Genomic DNA, 18,626 nt, shown 5'->3' with positions numbered 1-18,626 from the left:
GCAGCAGGTTCCATCTCCGCACGGTGGCCCCGGGCTGCGAACGCACCTTTTATTATCTTTATATTTATTTGGTGCATTCCGCCAGCCCTAACAGAATGTTGAAAGAGAAATAGATATACCAAAGGTATTAGTAAGATGTTGCAAGAGTGTATCCCAAACCTCTCATATTTTTGGACAGTCCCAGAGAGAATGAAAAATATCAATTGGAGAATGTAAGCATTTATGGTAGGGAAAATCACCTGAGGGGGGGCATTTTAGATTTAATCTCCGGGGAGAAATATGCTCTATGGAATATCATGAGTCATGGTTATGTAACTATCATACGATAACATAGAGTTGATACGTAATGTGGCTTTCAAGAGGTCTTTTACAGGACAGTCAGTTGAGATACCCATCTCTCCGGGCCCGATGAAGAGTCTGACCACTGAATGGAAGGTTTCAGTGACTTGTATATAAAACTCAAAGAGTAATTCCTCACGTGGGCTTTAATGGGGATTAAGTTTAGAGGGCGCACTCTAACATTGTCCGGTATATCCCGCAGTATCGAGCCTACATAATGTCTAACTTGAGTAATAGTAAAGTTATCTCCCGCCAGGATTGGGTATTTAAAGACAGTGTCTTCCAAAGTAAGAGGACATTGATTGTCCGCCAACATCTCACAAACCAGTCTACATCCATTATTCCCAAACACGATCGAAGGGAGGTGGCCTGCTTTATAGAAAGGAGGGATTGCCTCGGAAGTAAAGAAACGCCGAAATATGGGCGTCAAGTCCACTAATTTGTCTAGCATAGTGCCATCCCAAGATTGCTGACCACAGTAGGGGGTTATCCCTAACCTCCACTGGGACCTTGGCTTGTCGTAGGTGGAGCAGAGCAGGGAGACTAAAAGGTCTACACCGCCTCATCTATTGGAGTATTAGTGAAGCAGGTGAAGGCATAGATCCAGTTCAGGGAGTGGCAGAAGACAGCCGCTATACTGTATAGATGTATATTAGGGAGATTAAGGCCACTTAAGGATTTAGTTTGTTGCAACTTAAAAATATTAACTCTAGAGCCCCAATTTAAGCCCCAAATAAATTGACGGAATACTTTTGTTAAAAACCTGTCATCAGCTTTAAATAATAGAATCAGCAGCGTCTGTAAGAGAAAAAGTATTTTATATTTTAGGGAAAGAGATCTTTTCAATCAGATGGGCCTTGCCTGTAAAGGACAGTTTAAGGGATTTCCAGGATTGTATTTCTTGTATAACTGCAGAAATGAGGGGTCGGACATTCAGTTTATAAATATCATGGGGGTTTGAGGGTAGGTAGACCCTAAGATAACGCAGAGAGTCATTCCTTCACTGAAAGGGGAAAGGGAATGGCCACCATTTCTGAGCAGTTTTGAAGATAGCCAAAGCATGAGTTTTGTCGTAATTTATGCGAAATCCCAAAACTGCTCAAAACTCGTTAAAGGCATCCATTATAGAAAGAATGGATTCCTTAGGGTTGGCTGTCATGAGTAAAATATCATGAGCAAATGCCAATGTTTTAAGTATATGGTGACTGATCCCAATACCCCCAAAGGAAGGGATCATCTCAGCAAAGGGTCCAGGGCAATATTAAATAACAGAAGTGAGAGGGGCATCCCTCCCTCGTACCCACGAAGATGGAAAAAGAGGTTGAATGAATACCATTAAGCTAATTCGAAGATTGGCAGTTGGTATAAATTGTCCTTACAAAGTTGAAAAAGGTAAAGCCAAACAATCTATACTTAAGGGTTCATATGAGGTGAGACCAAGACACTCGATCAAAGGCTTTATCAGCATCAAGGCTGACCAGTATATGCTGCTTTGCTTTAGCCTGGTGACTATGTAATGGCAGCCAATGCCATCCTAATATTATAAGTGATAGACCGACCATGGAGAAAACCTGTTTGAGATGAGGTGAGAATATCAGGAAGTGTAGACTGAAGTCTATTAGCCATCATTTTGGTAGACAATTTAAAATCAACGTTTAGGAGGCAGATTGGACGGTATGAGGCAGGGAGATGCGGGTCCCTGCTGACTGACTTTAGCAACAAAGGTAGACAAGCTTTGTTGAATCAGTCATAGAACCCGAGTCAATAATATGATTAAAAAGAGAAGTAAGGTGGGGAGTGAGTAAAGGTTGTAACATTTTATAGAATTTAACCAAAAACCCATCCGGGCCAGGTGCTTTAAGCAACTTTGAAGGCTTGATGACTGATCCCACCTCCCCAAGAGAGATTGGCTGATTTAAAATTTCCATTTGGGAAGTAGAAAGTTTTGGTGGATCAACCTTATGTAAAAATTTGTATCCATCCTCTCCGGAGTCTAGGGATGGGCCATAAAGGTCTGTGTAAAAATCTTTTAAAACCGCGCAGATTTGAGTCAGGTCACGGGTGATAGAGCCATCGGGTAACGCAATATTAGAGACTCTAGTACCCGCTTTGAATGGCTTCATTAAAGATGCCAAAACATGGCCTGGTTTATTACCCCACCGAAAATATCAATTGTGTTGATGAGCTAACTGATTGGGTGCCTGTTCATGCAATAGAGTGTTTTTGTTTAGCCGTGAGGTAAGCGTCTCAGAAGGAGGGAGTATTATGTAATTTAAAATTTCTATATGATTGAGTATGCCAGTCTAAGAGAGGCTGCAGGGAGGACAACAATTTCAATTTTTTATGGGATTCAAAGGAGATAATATGTCCTCTAAGCACCGTTTTAACAGGGGCCCAGAATAGGTTGATTTCGTCTAGGTGTTCCAGGTTATCCTCCATGAAAGTCTCCCACCAACCAGTCATATATAGCGTTTGAAGTCATTCGAAGTGTAAAGATATGAAGGAAAATGCCAACAAAAAGATACAGTTCTACTAGTGAGGCGTTACAAAGTACGTAAAACTGGATAGTGGTCCGAAATAACCGATGGGAGGATATCAACAGTTTTTAAGAAGGAAAGAAGAGGGGCAGAGATTAACCAATAATCAATACGAGTATGAACGTCATCTATTCTAGAAAAAAAGGTGTATTCTCTTTCCGTAGGGTAGAAATCGCTCCAGTTGAAGAATGAGATGCAGGCAGAGGTGTAGATCTATCAAGGAAGATGTCATGAAGGGTATTTAAACCTCCACCCAATAATATATTAGTAGGATGCCAGCCATGAACAACTTCCAAGAGTCTAGAAAAAAAGGAAAGATTGGCAACATTAATAAGCCAACATTCCCGCTGTTCGATAAGGACTCTGACTAGTAAATATCATCCCGATTTATCTCTCACTACATCTTGTATACAGTATTCGAGGTCCTTATGAAACAAAATGACCACCCCACGACTCTTCCAAGCACTCCAAATAATGTCTATTATGGAGCACTGGGTGACCTCTGCAAAGCCAGTGAGTTTCTTGTAAAAAGACGATATGCGGGTGTAAGCGGATAATATGGTCGAACACCTTTCTGCGCTTTACCGGCGAATTAAAACCAGCCACATTCCAGGATAAAAGTTTGAGAGAGTATTAATATGAGAAGCTATATCATCAAAGGTAGCCATGGTAGCCTATCCCACATGGAGGCCAAAAAGTAGAAATAGTTAAAAGAAAAAGACAAATGGTCAAAGGTCCTTCCCAGCAAGCAAACCTTAATACCCAAATTAACCAAAAAGACTGAATACAGAGTGTTACCAAGGAAGGGGAACCCACCTTCCCTCCCCCCCCCCCTAATCCCCAAATAAACTGAAATACCACAATACTGAACATCAGGTTAAATTATCCTGACAAATAGCATCCCTTAGAAAGGAAATTTACAAGATAAGAACAATTATTGTGCAATACTAAAAAAAAGCCTAGATAATAAGTGTGCAGTTAGACCACATCACCACCCAGGTGCCAGTGCTTAAATGTAATAAAACATGACCACAAACCAAAGTCAAGTAACCAGAGAGGATGCCTGGGAGGAACGCTCTATTTCCTCCAAGGCTTTATCAGGATCATCAATATACACCAACTTTCCGTGAAGCACCACCTGGAGGCGTGCAGAATATAGAAGGGCAAAACGTGTGCCCCTGTCATGTAACAGTCTACAAACTGATGAGAAAGCATGGCGCTTGGCTGCCACCAAAGCGGAGAAGTCCTGAAACTTGAGAAGGGCGTGACCCTCATACTTCAATAAGGAGGCGGCTTGAAACGCCCGGAGTAGTTGTATTTTGGGTTAGGGTTAGTTCCTGGTAGTTGAGCAACTTAAAAATAACAGGGCATGGGTGGGCTTTTGGATCGGAACGCTCAGGTCCAGTCCTGTGGACTCATTCCACTGCCATGGTGCCAGGCAGGTGAGACAATTTAGGTGCCCCCAGGAGCCAGGTGGAAGTAAAGTGATGAAGGTCTTTCACTGACTCAGGTACGCCAATGATCCGGAGATTGTTTCGATGACTGATTCTCCAAGTCATCAAATTTTTCCTGGAGCTGCTCTATTGCATGGTCTCTGTCCTTTACTTGAGCAGCGCGGGATTGTATAGTATCCTCCAATTCGGAAATCCGCTGCTCTGACGCTGAAATTTTATTGGTGTGTTCAGTCAACTGGGATTGTTTCCAGCAATGATTGGAAAGACTGAAGTCTGGCATCATTCACCCGCATGATTCCCATAGAATGTAAGTCCACAAGGACAGGGTCCTCTCCCCTCTGTACCAGTCCGTCACTGTAAATGATATCTATAACCCTGTATGTAACCCCTTTCTCATGTTCAGCACCATGGAATTAATGGTGCTATATAAATAATAATAATGAGTTTGATCATAATAGAAGCGTCAATGGCTTGCAGAGATTCCTCAGACATGGCAGTATTAGAGTCTAGTGTTTTAGGAGGAGATTTGGCAAACTGAGCTCTGGTTTTAACAGATTTAGAGTTACCAGAGTTCACAAATTTATCCATGGGAGATGGAGAGGAGTATGTAGTCACAAGGTATGCACGTAAAAAGAGGGGGATACTACACGCGAGATTCAGCTGAAGCAGCTTACATCTATATATATAATTGTCTAAGGATTTTTCTGTCTGTCTGTCTGTCCTGGAAATCCCGGCTCTCTGATTGGTCGAGGCCGCCAGGCCTCGACCAATCAGAGACCGGCACAGCATCGACGTAGAAATCCCGCATCTCTCATTGGTCGAGGCCGCCAGGCCTCGACCAATCAGCAACGGGCACAGCGACGATGATGTCATAAAGGACGTAGACATCTCACGTTTCTGATTCAGCGACGGGCACAGTATCGACGTAGATGTCATAATGGTTGCCATGGCGACGATGATGTCATAAAGGTTGCCTCGACCAATCAGCGACGGGCACAGTCTGCCGCGAATTCTGGAATCATCATTGTCCATATACTACGGGGACATGCATATTCTAGAATACCCGATGCTTTAGAATCGGGCCACAATCTAGTAGTCTATATAATAGGTTTAGAGGGAAAAAGGCGTGCACTCTGTGGAGCTGGTGCCGGCTGAACCTGGACTGGATCCAGTTCAATCATAAATTTGGGCAAACAACCGCACTCAGACAATTTTTTGCATCAGAGATGTGAAGTATTTATTTGAGTAACACCACAGTGGTCAACAGAGTTCTGAGGTAACGTTTCGACCCGAAAGGTCTACCGCCTCCTTCCTCCTTGCAGGACCCACAGTGCTTTTAGGGACACTGCGCCCTGTCCGTGCCGTTCCGGACCTTCGTACTCCTGTTCTCTGGACCATTTGTGGAGCCTCTGTCTCCATTTACCGGACAAGTATCGTCCTCCTCCTCTTTCCTCCATCACTATTCACTAAGTGAGGTTTGAGAAAGACCTTTCGGGTCGAAACGTTACCTCAGAACTCTGTTGACCACTGTGGTGTTACTCAAATAAATACTTACTTCGCATCTCTGATGCAAAAAATTGTCTGAGTGCGGTTGTTTGCCCGAATATATAATAGGTTTAGACAACAGAGAAAGCCAGGTAGGATTAGATCCAAATTGTTTAGTAAATATGAACAATTGATTAGGGCCCAGCATCAAACAGGCACAAATACATTCCAGGTAGGGCCGGGGTTAACCACATGGAAGGCGAGCCCCAATGGGGGGCTTTAGCCGTTATTTATCCAAGTACGTGTAGGTAGGCACCATTATAAAAAAGCAGTAATCACTGAATAGCGTTGACCTCCGGAAATAACAGATAGAAAGTTCCCATCAGTAGCAGGCTCAGAAGGCAGTGATGTTGGTTCAAGGTGTTAAGGAGCCTCAGAGAGATGAAGAAAACTTCAAATGGCAGCAGGGGCAGTAATGAGGTAGGAAAAATGCTAACCCAGGGGCTGTACCCACTTTGTGGATATTGAAGGTATATTAGCCAAAAAGAGGGCCCTTATATGAATCTCTGGTACAAACTAGACCTTCTGCTAAGATCGTAGGAACAGATTCTGCTCTGGTGTGCCACCTTCACTAAGGGTGAAAGTGAGCTGGTGACAGTCCCACATTCTGCTCTGGTGTGCCACCTTCAGGAAGGGTGAAAGTGAGCTGGTGACAGTCCCACATTCTGCTCAGGTGTGCCACCTTCAGGAAGGGTGAAAGTGAGCTGGTGACAGTCCCACATTCTGCTCTGGTGTGTCACCTTCAGGAAGGGTGAAAGTGAGCTGGTGACAGTCCCACATTCTGCTCTGGTGTGCCACCTTCAGGAAGGGTGAAAGTGTGCTGGTGACAGTCCCACATTCTGCTCTGGTGTGCCACCTTCAGGAAGGGTGAAAGTGAGCTGGTGACAGTCCCACATTCTGCTCTGGTGTGCCACCTTCAGGAAGGGTGAAAGTGAGCTGGTGACAGTCCCACTAGTGATCAGAAGTGAGTGGGGTATATTTTCGTCACCACCATCGCGTGATGGCTGTGCTAGGAGCTGGGGATAGGGAACTATTTTAATGAGCCTGGAAATATTTTTGAGTTGCGGACGTCAGGATAATTTTAAGGGCTTGTATGAGAGGTTCGTAGGACAGAACAGAGTCATGGTTTACAGTGGACTCGTGGTACAGGGGAAATTGTGTTGTCATTTATTTCGAGAAATCTGGCAGGGGTGAGTGAGATGAAGTAAAGATGATGAGTATGTATGTATGCAAGATGATTGAGTTTTAAAATCATTATAGATAGGAGGAGGATGCGGATGATATACACTCTGGGATTCTGGACAGCAGAGAGAAAACATCTGGGTAAGAGAAGTAGATTTAAGTGGCATCAGCATAAGGATGGAACTGGAAGGCCAGCCATGCAGCTTTGAGTTATCGCAGGTAAAATGTGTGGATTGAAAAGAACGGAGGTTGTATGGGAATGGGAGACTCTAAGGCTATGTACCCACATTGCAGAATCTAAGCATAATTTTCTTCATCAAAACCGGACTCCTTTGCCAGGAAATCCGCTCTCGTTTTTCTAGCATTTTTTTTCGGGTTTGTTTTGCATATTTGTCACATTTTTCTCGTGTTTTTCATACTTTTTTTTCCATGTGTCCCAATGCAATTCTATAGTGGCAAAATCGCCATGATTCCGCAAAATTAATGAACATGCTGCATTTTTTATCGCAATGCATTTACGATGCGGAAAAAAACGCAGCCTGAGCACAACAGTTGTTGCGAAATGCCAATAAAAATAAATGGGATGCGTTTTGTAAGCGTTTTTTAAGCATTTCTAAAAACTGCACCCTTCAAGGTGTTCAAAACCACATACAAGAAGTTTATTAATAGTGATGAGCAAATATACTTGTTAATCGAGATTTCCCGAACACGCTCGGGTTTCCTCCGAGTATTTTTTAGTGCGCGGAGATTTAGTTTTCATCACCGCAGCTGAATGATTTACATCTGTTAGCCAGCATAAGTACGTGTGGGGGTTGCCTGGTTGCTAGGGAATCCCCACATGTAATCAAGATGGCTAAGAGATGTAAATCATTTAGCTGCGGTGATGAAAACTAAATCTCCGAGCATTAAAAAATACGCGAAGGACACCCGAGCATGCTCGGGAAATCTCGAGTAACGAGTATATTCACTCATCACTATTTATTAACCCTTCAGGTGCTTCACAGGAATTAATGGAATATGGAGGGAGAAACATATACATTTAACTTTTTGTCACAAAAATTTTACTTTAGACCCAATTTTCTTATTTTTACAAAGAAACAGGAGAAAGTTGACTCCAAAATTTGTTGTGCAAATTCTCCTGAGTATACCTAATATGTGGACAAAAACTACTGTTTAGATGCACAGCAGGGCTTGGAAGGGAAAAGGTGCAATTTGATTTTTTGAATGTAAAATTTGCTGAAATAATTAGTGAATGCCATGTTGCATTTGGAGAGCCCCTTATGTGCCTAAACATTGGAAACCGCACACAAGTGACACTATTTTGGAAACTAGACCCCTCAGGATCCTTATCTAGATGTTTATGGAGCACCTTGAACCCCAGGTGCTTTACAGAAGTTTACATCGTTGAGCCGTGAAAAAAAATCATATTTTCACACAAAAATGATTTTTAGCTCCAAATTGTGCATTTTCATAAGGGTAGCAGGAGAAATTGCACCATATAATTTATTGTGCAATTTCACCTAAGTATGCCGATACCCAATATGTGGAGGAAAACTACTGCTTGGGCGCACAGTAGGGCTTGGAAGGGAAAGGATCACCAATTGACTTTTTGATAAACATAGTTGCTGGATTAGCATACGCCATGTCACCTTTGCAGAGCCCTTGATGTGCCTAAACAGTGGAAACCCACCACAAATGACACCATTTTGGAAACACAACCCTTCCCCCCCTCCCCTCCCCCCCAGGGACCTTATCTAGATGTGTGGTGAGCACCTTAAACCCCCAGGTCCTTCACAGAAGTTTATAACATAAAGCCATGAAAACAAAAAAAAAATCAAAATTTTCCCAACAAAAATGTTCTTTTAGCATCATTTTTTAATATTTTTACAAGGGTTACAGGATAAAATGGACGCCAAAATTTGTTGTGCAATTTCTCAAAAGTACACAGATACCCCAAATGTGGGGACAAAATACTGTTTGGGCACACAGCAGGTCTCAGAAAGGAAGTTGTGATGTTTGGCAGCTCAGATTTTGATGGTATGGTCTGCAGGTGTTATGTCATATTTGGAGAGTCCCTGCTGTGTCTAAATAGTGGAAAACCCTCATTAGTGACCGCATTTTGAAAATTAGACTCCTCAAGGAATTTAAATAGATGTGTGATGAGCCGCTTGAACCCACAAGTGCTTCACAGAATGTTACAGCGTTGATCTACGAAAATGAAAAAAATGTGTTTCCTACAAAAATGTTATTTTAGCCCCAATTTTTTTTTTCATGTTCACAAGGATAGGAGATAATAGAACCCACTTTTTGTGTAATTTCTTCTGAGCATGCTGTTATCCCATATGTGGTTGAAAATTACTTTAGAGTCACTTTTCAAACTTCAGAAGGTACGGTGGCGCAGTGGTTAGCACTGCAGCCTTGCAGCGCTGGGGTCCTGGGTTCTAATCCCACCCAGGACAACATCTGCAAAGAGTTTGTATGTTGTTTGCGTGGGTTTCCTCCGGGCACTCCGGTTTTCTCCCACACTCCAAAGACCTACTGATAGGGATTCTAGAATGTGAGCCCCATCGGGGACAGTGATGATGTGTGCAAAACTGTAAAGCGCTGCAGAATATGTTAGCGCTACATAAAAATAAAGATTATTTATTTATTTATTTGCCATATTGGAGTTCAGATTTTGCTGGACTAGTTTGAGGTTGCCATGTCACATTGGTAGAGCTCCTGAGGTGCCAGAACAGCAGAACTCCCATAAGTGACACCATTTTACAAGCTACACCTATCAATTAATTCATCTAGGGGTGCAGTGATCATATTGACACCATTGGGCAGTGAATTAAAAAGTAATTACATTTTTACCAGCAAAATTTAGTTTTAGACCCAGATTTTACATTTTCCCACTGGGAAATGGGTAAAAAATGACACTGGTATCCATGTCACATCACACTGGTAACCATGTCACATCAAACTGGTAACCATGTCACATCAAACTGGAAACCATGTCACATCACACTGGAAACCATGTCACATCACACTGGTAACACTTGTATCCATGTCACATCACACTAGTAACACTGGTATCCATGTCACATCAAACTGGAAACCATGTCACATCTCACTGGTAACCATGTCACATCACACTGGAAACCATGTCACATCACACTGGTAACACTTGTATCCATGTCACATCACACTAGTAACACTGGTATCCATGTCACATCAAACTGGAAACCATGTCACATCACACTGGCAACCATGTCCCATCACATTGGCAAAACTGAGAATCATGTAACATCACACTGGGAACCATGTCATATCACACTGGCAACACTGGGAACCATGGCACATCACACTGGGAACCATTACACATCACATTGGTAACTACACCTTATATGTTAAATAATCTCTGGGGGCAGAGTTACCTCCATGCACCATCCACCCCAGAACCCGAAAGAGGTCACTTACATGAAGTGATAAAAGATGTTTTCTCAGCAACAACACAGCTGATATGTGTCATGGCCTCGGATACTTTGCTTCCTTCTCCCATCCCTCGGCACACTCCCGACTCAGTCCCTCACCGCTCCTCGTCTGGATCGCGGCGCGTCGTCACTTCGCGCATGCGCGGCCATGCCTCCTCCACTGCTGGGTTCCCTGGGAGGTCGCGACTCGATGGCTCCACCCCAACATGGCGGCAACCATTGGGTATTTCTTCTCAGCATCTTCCTAGGTAAGACATCTGTGCTTCTATGGTTTTACACTGCATTTCTTGCCAGCGCTCTCTTTAGTCCGTGCCTGCCCTGTGTCTCTGTTGTGCTTGCCCGGTGTCTCAGCTGCACCAGTCCTGTGTCTCTGCTGTGCCTGTCCTGTGTCTCTGCCGTGCCTGTCCTGCGTCTCTGCTGTGCCTGTCCTGTGTCTCTGCGGTGCCACTCCTGTGTCTCAGCCGTGCCTGTCTGGCATCTAGTCTTGTCTCCCAGTCTCTATTATTTTTTGTCTCCTTTTTTGCAGCATCGTATTGACCTTGGTTCGGTTCCCGGATTCCCATCATCTTCCATGTTCCCAGATTTCCCTGCCTCTGTCCTTTCCATTCAGTCCTCAGTCTCTCTTCTTCTCCTACTTGCAGTCGCCCCTTTGGCTCTAGCAGTTGTGTCTCCATCCCCCTTGGGCCTGCCCCTAACGCTCCCTGTATAGGGGGTGTTTCCGTCTGGCCCGCTTGCCCTCGGGGTCTCTAGAGCCATGGACCCCGCTGAAGCTTCTGCTGCCCAGAAAGAGCTAGTCTTTTTATGGGAGAATCAGACCCGTTTCATGTCCTTCATGAAAACGATGGACACCCGACTCGCCTCGCTTCATTCTTCGGATCCTGGGAATGCTTCTCAGCTAGCTGGCCTACAGGAGTTGGCTCAGCAGCGTGACACCCAGGCTCATATTCTTAGTTATGTGGCTTCGGTGGACAACCGGTTGCTCTCTTTGCAGTCGACCGCTTCTATATCTGCCTCAGTTTCTGCCCCCCACCCTCCTCCCCGTTTGGCTAAACCACCTCGGTACAATGGTCATCCCAAACTGTGTCGAGGTATTCTGAATCAATGTCGCCTCCAATTGGAACTATTGCCCCAGCAATACCCTACTAATCAGGCAAAAGTAGCCTTTTTGATTTCCCATCTGGAGGGGGACGCCTTGGCATAAGTTAATCCTCTCTGGGTGCGAGACAATCCCGTGGTCTCCCAGTTGTCTGTATTTTTGGAGACTTTTTGTCGTGTTTTCGATGAACCGGGATGTCTAGCCTCTACTACTGAGGCTTTCTTTAACCTCCACCAAGGGTCCCTAACTGTAGGCCAGTACGCTATCCAGTTTCGTACTCTGTCATCTGATTTAGTCTGGAATAATGAGGCTTTGGTGGGTGCCTTCTGGCAGGGCCTCTCCAGACGTATCAAGGATGAGCTTGCAGGTCGTGACACACTCAACTTTCTTGGAGGATTTAATTTCCCTGGCTACCCGTATTGAACTTCATTTCCAGGAGCGTGCTGGGGAGAGGAGACTTCTTCGCTCTTCACCTTCCTCTCATAGACCACCCAGTCCTAGACCCGGAACGTCTTCCACGGCGTCTGCTCCTGAACCGATGCAAGTCGACCATCTCAGGATGTCTGAACAATGACGTAAGGAAAGACGCACTCAAGGGCTTTGCTTTTATTGCAGGAGTGCCTCCCATCTGCTGCAAGCTTGTCCTGAATGTCCGGAAAACTTTGCATAGGTCAGGTAAGAGAGGCCTCCCTAGGTGTATGTGATACCTCTCTAACTCTTACTTTATCTGTCTTATTGCACATTTGTGGTAAAGATTTTTCACTAGCCGTTTATGTAGATTCAGGCGCTGCGGGGAATTTTATTAGGCTCGAGGACATCATTACATTTTCTGTTCCTGTGAGGACCTTGGAAAATCCTCGAATCCTCACATCCGTAGATGGTAAACCTTTACTGGAGACCATTACTCAAGTTACACATGAGGTGGAACTTCAAGTTGGGGCTTTGCTTAGGGAGAAAATTGCATTTTATGGTTTAGCCGGTCTTTCTCATCCTATACTTCTTGGTCTTCCTTGATTGCGGATTCACGAGCCCACTTTAGATTGGCATAATGGTAATATTTTGCGCTGGGGAGAGTTCTGCCGGGAACTCTGTCTGCTGCCGGTGCGTCCAGTAGGTGCTCCTTCTCTTTCTTCTTTCTCCTCCGGATTGCCCTGTGTCTACAGTTATTTCTAGGATGTTTTTGACAAAAGGGAGGCAGAGAGTCTTCCTCCGCACCGACTCTACTACTGCCCCATTGATCTCGTTCCTGGAGCTACTCCTAGAGGAAGGATTTACCCCCTCTCGCCTTCAGAGACACAAGCCATGTCGGAGTATGTTCAATAGAATCTTGCCAAGGATTTAATTTGGAAGTCCTCTTCTCCTGCCGGAGCAGGCTTCTTCGTAAAGAAAAAGGATGGCTCTCTTCGTCCTTGTATTGATTACAGAGGCCTAAACAACATTACTGTGAAGAACAAATACCCGCTGTCGCTTATTCCTGAGCTCTTCGATCGCTTGAGGGGAGCACAGGTATTTACCAAGCTTGATCTGCGTGGAGCTTATAATCTAGTTTGAATTCGTGCTGGAGATGAGTGGAAGACCACATTCAACACTCGCGATGGTCACTCTGAGTATTTAGTTATGCCGTTTGGCCTCTGCAACGCTCCTGCGATATTCCAAGAGTTCGTAAATGACGTATTCCGGGATCTCCTCTCCTCCAGTGTCGTGGTTTGTCTAGACAACATTCTCATCTTTTCTCCAAATCTTTCCACCCATAGATGAGACGTTTGTCAAGTTTTGCAACGACTAAGGGAGAATCATCTTTTTGCTAAGATCGAGAAGCGTGTCTTCGAGCAGTCTTCTCTGCCCTTCTTTGGTTACATTGTCTCGAAGTCTGTTATGAACTGGTGGTTTAGGAGCAACATGGGACGAGCTCTGAAGGAAGTGGTACCTGTACTGACCGCAGTCCCTAAGCTCAACACAACACTAGAAGTAGCCGTGGGATGCCCCTGACACTCCCTAGGCACCTCGTCACAGCCTGAGAACTAACTACCCTTAAAGATAGAAACAGGAAAACTATCTTGCCTCAGAGAAAATCCCCAAAGGATAGATAGCCCCCCACAAGTAATGACTGTGAGTGGAGAGGGAAAAGACATACACAGAATGGAACCAGGATGTAGCACAGGAGGCCAGTCTAGCTAGATAGAAAGGACAGGATGGAATACTGTGCGGTCAGTATAAAACACTACAAAAAATCCACACAGAATTTACAAAAATCTCCACACCTGACTAAAGGTGTGGAGGGTAAATCTGCTTCCCAGAGCTTCCAGATTCACTGAATTAATTCATACCGACAAGCTGGACAAAACATAGAATGCACAGAACGGATAAGTCCGCAACCTGTGGACAGAAAAGAGCAAGCAAGGACTTAACTTTGCTGAACTGGTCAGGATAACAGGGAAATCCAAAAGAGATGTGAATCCAACCAGGAACCATTGACAAGTGGCACTGGCTGAAGGGAAGAGCCAGGCAAAAATAGCCGAGCAGAAAGACAATCAGTGGAAGCAGCTGCAGACTGCTAAATCCAAGGAGCAGCCATACCACTTAAAACCACCGGAGGGAGCCCAAGAGCGGAATTCACAACAGAAGTCCGGTCTGGAGATGGATCCCGAGAAGGTATCTGCTGTTCTTAACTGGCTTCGTCCTCTTGGAATAAAAGCAATCCAATTACTATAGACAGTTCATTCCTCATTTTTCTTCGATTGCCAAGCCCATTTCTACTCTTGTTCGCAAAGGAGTAAAGTCCAATTGTTGGTCCTCTGAAGCTGAAGACGCTTTCCAGACTCTGAAGCAAAAGTTTGCTGCTGCTCCTGTGCTTCATCGCCCAGATGCGAATAGGCCATTTATCCTCGAGGTTGACGCATCATCCGTTGGAGCTGGTGCTGTCCTTTTGCAGAGATCTAACTCTAGCCACTTAGTTACTTGTGGCTTCTTCTCCAAAGCCTTCACTTCTCCTGAACGAAATTATTCCATTGGAGATAAGGAATTACTAGCTATTGAGTTAGCTTTAGAAGAGTGGCGTTATATTCTTGAAGGAGTCGTTCATCCTTTCATCATATACACGGACCACAAGAATTTAGCCTATCTTCAGTCTGCTCAAAGGCTCAATCCACGGCAAGCTAAGTGGTCTTTGTTTTTCGGACAGTTTGACTTTGAACTTCATTTTCGACCCGGTAATAAGAACGTTAAGGCGGATGCTCTTTCCAGATCTTTTCTGCCCATGGATGTTGTGCAGAGTCCGGCACATATCGATCCAGCTAGGGTCATCGCTCTAGCCCCCCTGAGGGTGATCTCTCCACCACCTGGCAAGGCGTTGGTTTTGAATCATTACAGAGAGAGTTTTGCATTGGGGACATTCCTCCAAGATTGCAGGACATGTTGGAGTCAAAAAGACACTCTCTCTTATCTCTCGCCATTATTGGTGGCCGTCCCTTCATCTAGACATCTCGGAGTTCATTGATTCTTGTCTATCTTGTGCCAAAAACAATGTCCCCAGACAACTACCATCCGGACTTCTGCATCCTCTGCCTGTGCCTTCTGTCCCTTGGAGCCATATTGCTATGGACCTCGTTACTGATTTGCCTCGTTCTTCGAATTGTGCTGTCATCTTGGTAATCGTGGATCGGTTCTCCAAGATGGCCCACTTTGTTGCTTTGCCAGGACTGCCATCCACTCCTGAGTTGGCAAGAATCTTTCTACATCATGTCTTCCAGCTTCATCGCTTCCCACAACATATCGTGTCTGACCGAGGGGTCTAATTCACTTCCCTTTTTTGGAGAGCTCTTTGCGAATTAATGAAGATCAACCTGGATTTCTCTTCCGGCCAAGTGGAACGAGTCAATCAAGTTCTAACTTCCTACCTTCGGCATTTCTCCAATGCTCACCAGGATGATTGGCTCTCTTCTCCCATGGGCTGAATTCGCTTATAACAATTTTATTATTATTATTTATTTATATAGCACCATTGATTCCATGGTGCTTTACATGAGAAGGGGTTACATACAAGTTACAGATATCACTTACAGTAAACAAACTAACAATGACAGACTGATACAGAGGGGCGAGGACCCTGCCCTTGCGGGCTTACATTCTACATGATTATGGGAAAGGAGACAGTAGGTTAAGGGTTGCAGGAGCTCCGGTGTTGGTGAGGTGGTAGTTTCGGTAGTGATGAGGCGGCAGCGGGGTCAGTGCAGGCTGTAGGTTTTCCTGAAGAGATGGGTTTTTAGGTTCCGTCTGAAAAATCCGAATGTGGTTGATAGTCGGACGTGTTGGGGCAAAGAATTCTAGAGGATTGGGATATTCGGGAGAAGTCTTGGAGGCGGTTGGATGAGGAGCGAATAAGTGTGGAGGAGAGAAGGAGGTCTTGGGAGGACCGGAGATCACGTGAGGGAAGATATCGGGAGATTAGTTCAGAGATATATGGAGGAGACAGGTTGTGGATGGCTTTGTAGGTTAGTATTCGTAATTTGAACTGGATACGCTGACAATCGCCCCAGTGAATCTTCTTCCAAGTCTCCCTTCTTTGTAGTCTGGGTAACATCCTAGTGTTCCTCTTCCTGTACCGGCAGCGGATTTCTTGTCCTTGGAATTCTCTAAAGTCTGGAGGGAGACTAAAGAGGCTCTTGAAAGGGCTAGTTGCAGAATGAAGAGTTATGCCAGTAAGAAGCGCCTGGACGCTCCTCTGTATTGTCCCGGTGATAAGGTTTGGCTCTCTTCACGTTACATCAAACTTAAGATTCCCTCTCACAAGTTCGGTCCTCGTTATTGGTCCCTTTCAGATCTTAAGTCGCATCAATGACGTATCCTAAATATTGAGATTACCTGCCTCGCTGCGAATCTTCTATGTGTCACTTCTCAAACCCGCAGTGTTTAATCATTTTTGTGACTATTCTACAAGAGAAAATGAAATAGCGGACCCTCTGGACCGTGACGACGATCCCCTCACAGATGAGCTGACCTGATGGACCGCCCCCTATACAGGGAGAGTTAGGGGCAGGCCTGTGAAGGACTATCGCCACGGAAGCCGGAGGACCAAGACAAACAAAGAGACAAAATGGAGGCGAGGAACCAGAGGAAACGGAAGAGACACCGGAGTGGCGAGAAGGGTAGAGACACAGAACCACAGAGATACTGGAACTGTGGAGACACTGGAAGGCTGAGACACAGAGCTGTAAGGATACGGAGACTGTGGAGCCGCGGGATGAGTGAGACACAGGGCTGCAGAGTTACCGGGACTGCAGGGTTACGAGGAGACACGAAGCTGCAGAAATACAGGAACTGACGCTGGAAGAAACCAAAAAAGAAGCAAGGTAAGGCACAGGAGATCACCAAAACAAGCGTGTGGCCAAGAGCATTTGAAGACATAAATGATCACCAGGCAAGGAAGAGAGGACGGAAACAGATTAATATATTGTAACAATGCAGCACTTCCGGGTGACAGTACTCCAGGGTGAAAGAGAGGAAGAAGAAAAGCGCCGACAGGTAAGTTTAGTAGTGCGCACGCGCAGAGCTGAACCTGGCATGCGCGTGCGCCCGATGGACAGCAGAGGGCGGTGGTGAGCGCTGAGAGGAAGACGCAGTAGAGGAGGACACACGCCAGGACACCGAGGACAGGCAAGTATGACAGAGCGCGGAGTGCAGCAGCGACAGTGATGTGACAGTTGTCACTCTTCTCCCTCTTATTCTCCTCAACCCAGCACTTCTGATGGTGTCTTTAATGTACAAGATATTCTTGCCAAAAAGACTATTAGGGGGAGAACCTTTTTTTTATTGATTGTGAGGGATTCGGTCCTGAGGAGAGATCGTGGGAGCCCCGAGAGAACATCAATGCTCCTTTTATCATGAGATTCCTTTCTAGCACTAAAAAGAGGGGGAGTAAGAGGGGGGTACTGTCACAGCCTCGGATACTTACCTCTCTTCTCCCATCCCTCGGCACACTCCCGACTCAGTCCCTCACCGCTCCTCGTCTGGATCGCCGCGCGTCGTCACTTCGCGCATGCGCGGCCATGCCTCCTCCGCTGCTGGGTTCTCTGGGAGGTCGCGACCCGATGGCTCCGCCCCAACATGGCAGCACCCATCGGGTATTTCTTCTTGGCATCTTCCTAGGTAAGACGCCTGTGCTTTTATGGTTTTACACTGCATTTCTTGCCAGCACTCTCTTTAGTCCTCAGGCCCCCTGTGTCTCTGCCGTGCCTACCCTGTGTCTCTGTTGTGCTTGCCTGGTGTCTCAGCCGCACCAGTCCTGTGTCTCTGCTGTGCCTGTCCTGTCTCTGCGGTGCCACTCCTGTGTCTCAGCCGTGCCTGTCTGGCATCTAGTCTTGTTTCTATTATTTTTTGTCTCCTTTTTTTGCAGCATCGTATTCACCTTGGTCCGGTTCCCGCATTCCCATCATCTTCCATATTCCCAGATTTCCCTGCCTCTGTCCTTTCCCTTCAGTCCTCAGTCTCTTTACTTCTACTTGCAGTCGCCCCTTTGGCTCTAGCAGTTGTGTCTCCATCCCCCTTGGGCCTGCCCCTAACGCTCCCTGTATAGGGGGTGGTTCCATCTGGCCCGCTCGCCCTCGGGGGCTCTAGAGCCATGACCCAGAGTGTCCACTCTCGGGTTCTTTCTGAATCCTAATAATATGAGACACAGGGAGGACTGCTTACGCTGTCAATAGCCTGTATGGCCATATTAATAGTTTACATAGGTCAAGTGTGGTGACAAATTCCATTTAAAATAGGTCTATTTGGCCACAATGACCAATGGTATGTATAGGGGAAAAGGGCACAGAATTTTAAAAAAAAAACCATCTCGCTAACCATTAAGAATGGGGGTGGATCAATCATGCTTTAAGATTGTGTTGCAGCCAATGGCTCAGGGAACAATTTACGGGGGGGAGGGGGAGAATGAATTCGTTGAAATTTAAACAAATTCTTGATGCAAACATAACACAGTCTGCAAAAAAGTTCAAGGTGA

General features: G+C 45.4%; 1 protein-coding gene across 2 annotated transcripts in view; it reads left to right on the top strand.

Moving 5' to 3' along the window:
• The window catches only part of KCNC1 (potassium voltage-gated channel subfamily C member 1), a 208,852-nt gene that overhangs the window by 119,793 nt on the left and 70,433 nt on the right, over positions 1–18,626 (top strand). The window lies entirely within an intron of this gene.

Source organism: Ranitomeya imitator, chromosome 5 (genome assembly GCF_032444005.1).
Source record: "Ranitomeya imitator isolate aRanImi1 chromosome 5, aRanImi1.pri, whole genome shotgun sequence".
Taxonomy (NCBI): domain Eukaryota; kingdom Metazoa; phylum Chordata; class Amphibia; order Anura; family Dendrobatidae; genus Ranitomeya; species Ranitomeya imitator.
The sequence above is the reverse complement of the archived record's forward strand: the minus strand, read 5'-3'. Positions and strand labels throughout refer to the sequence as shown.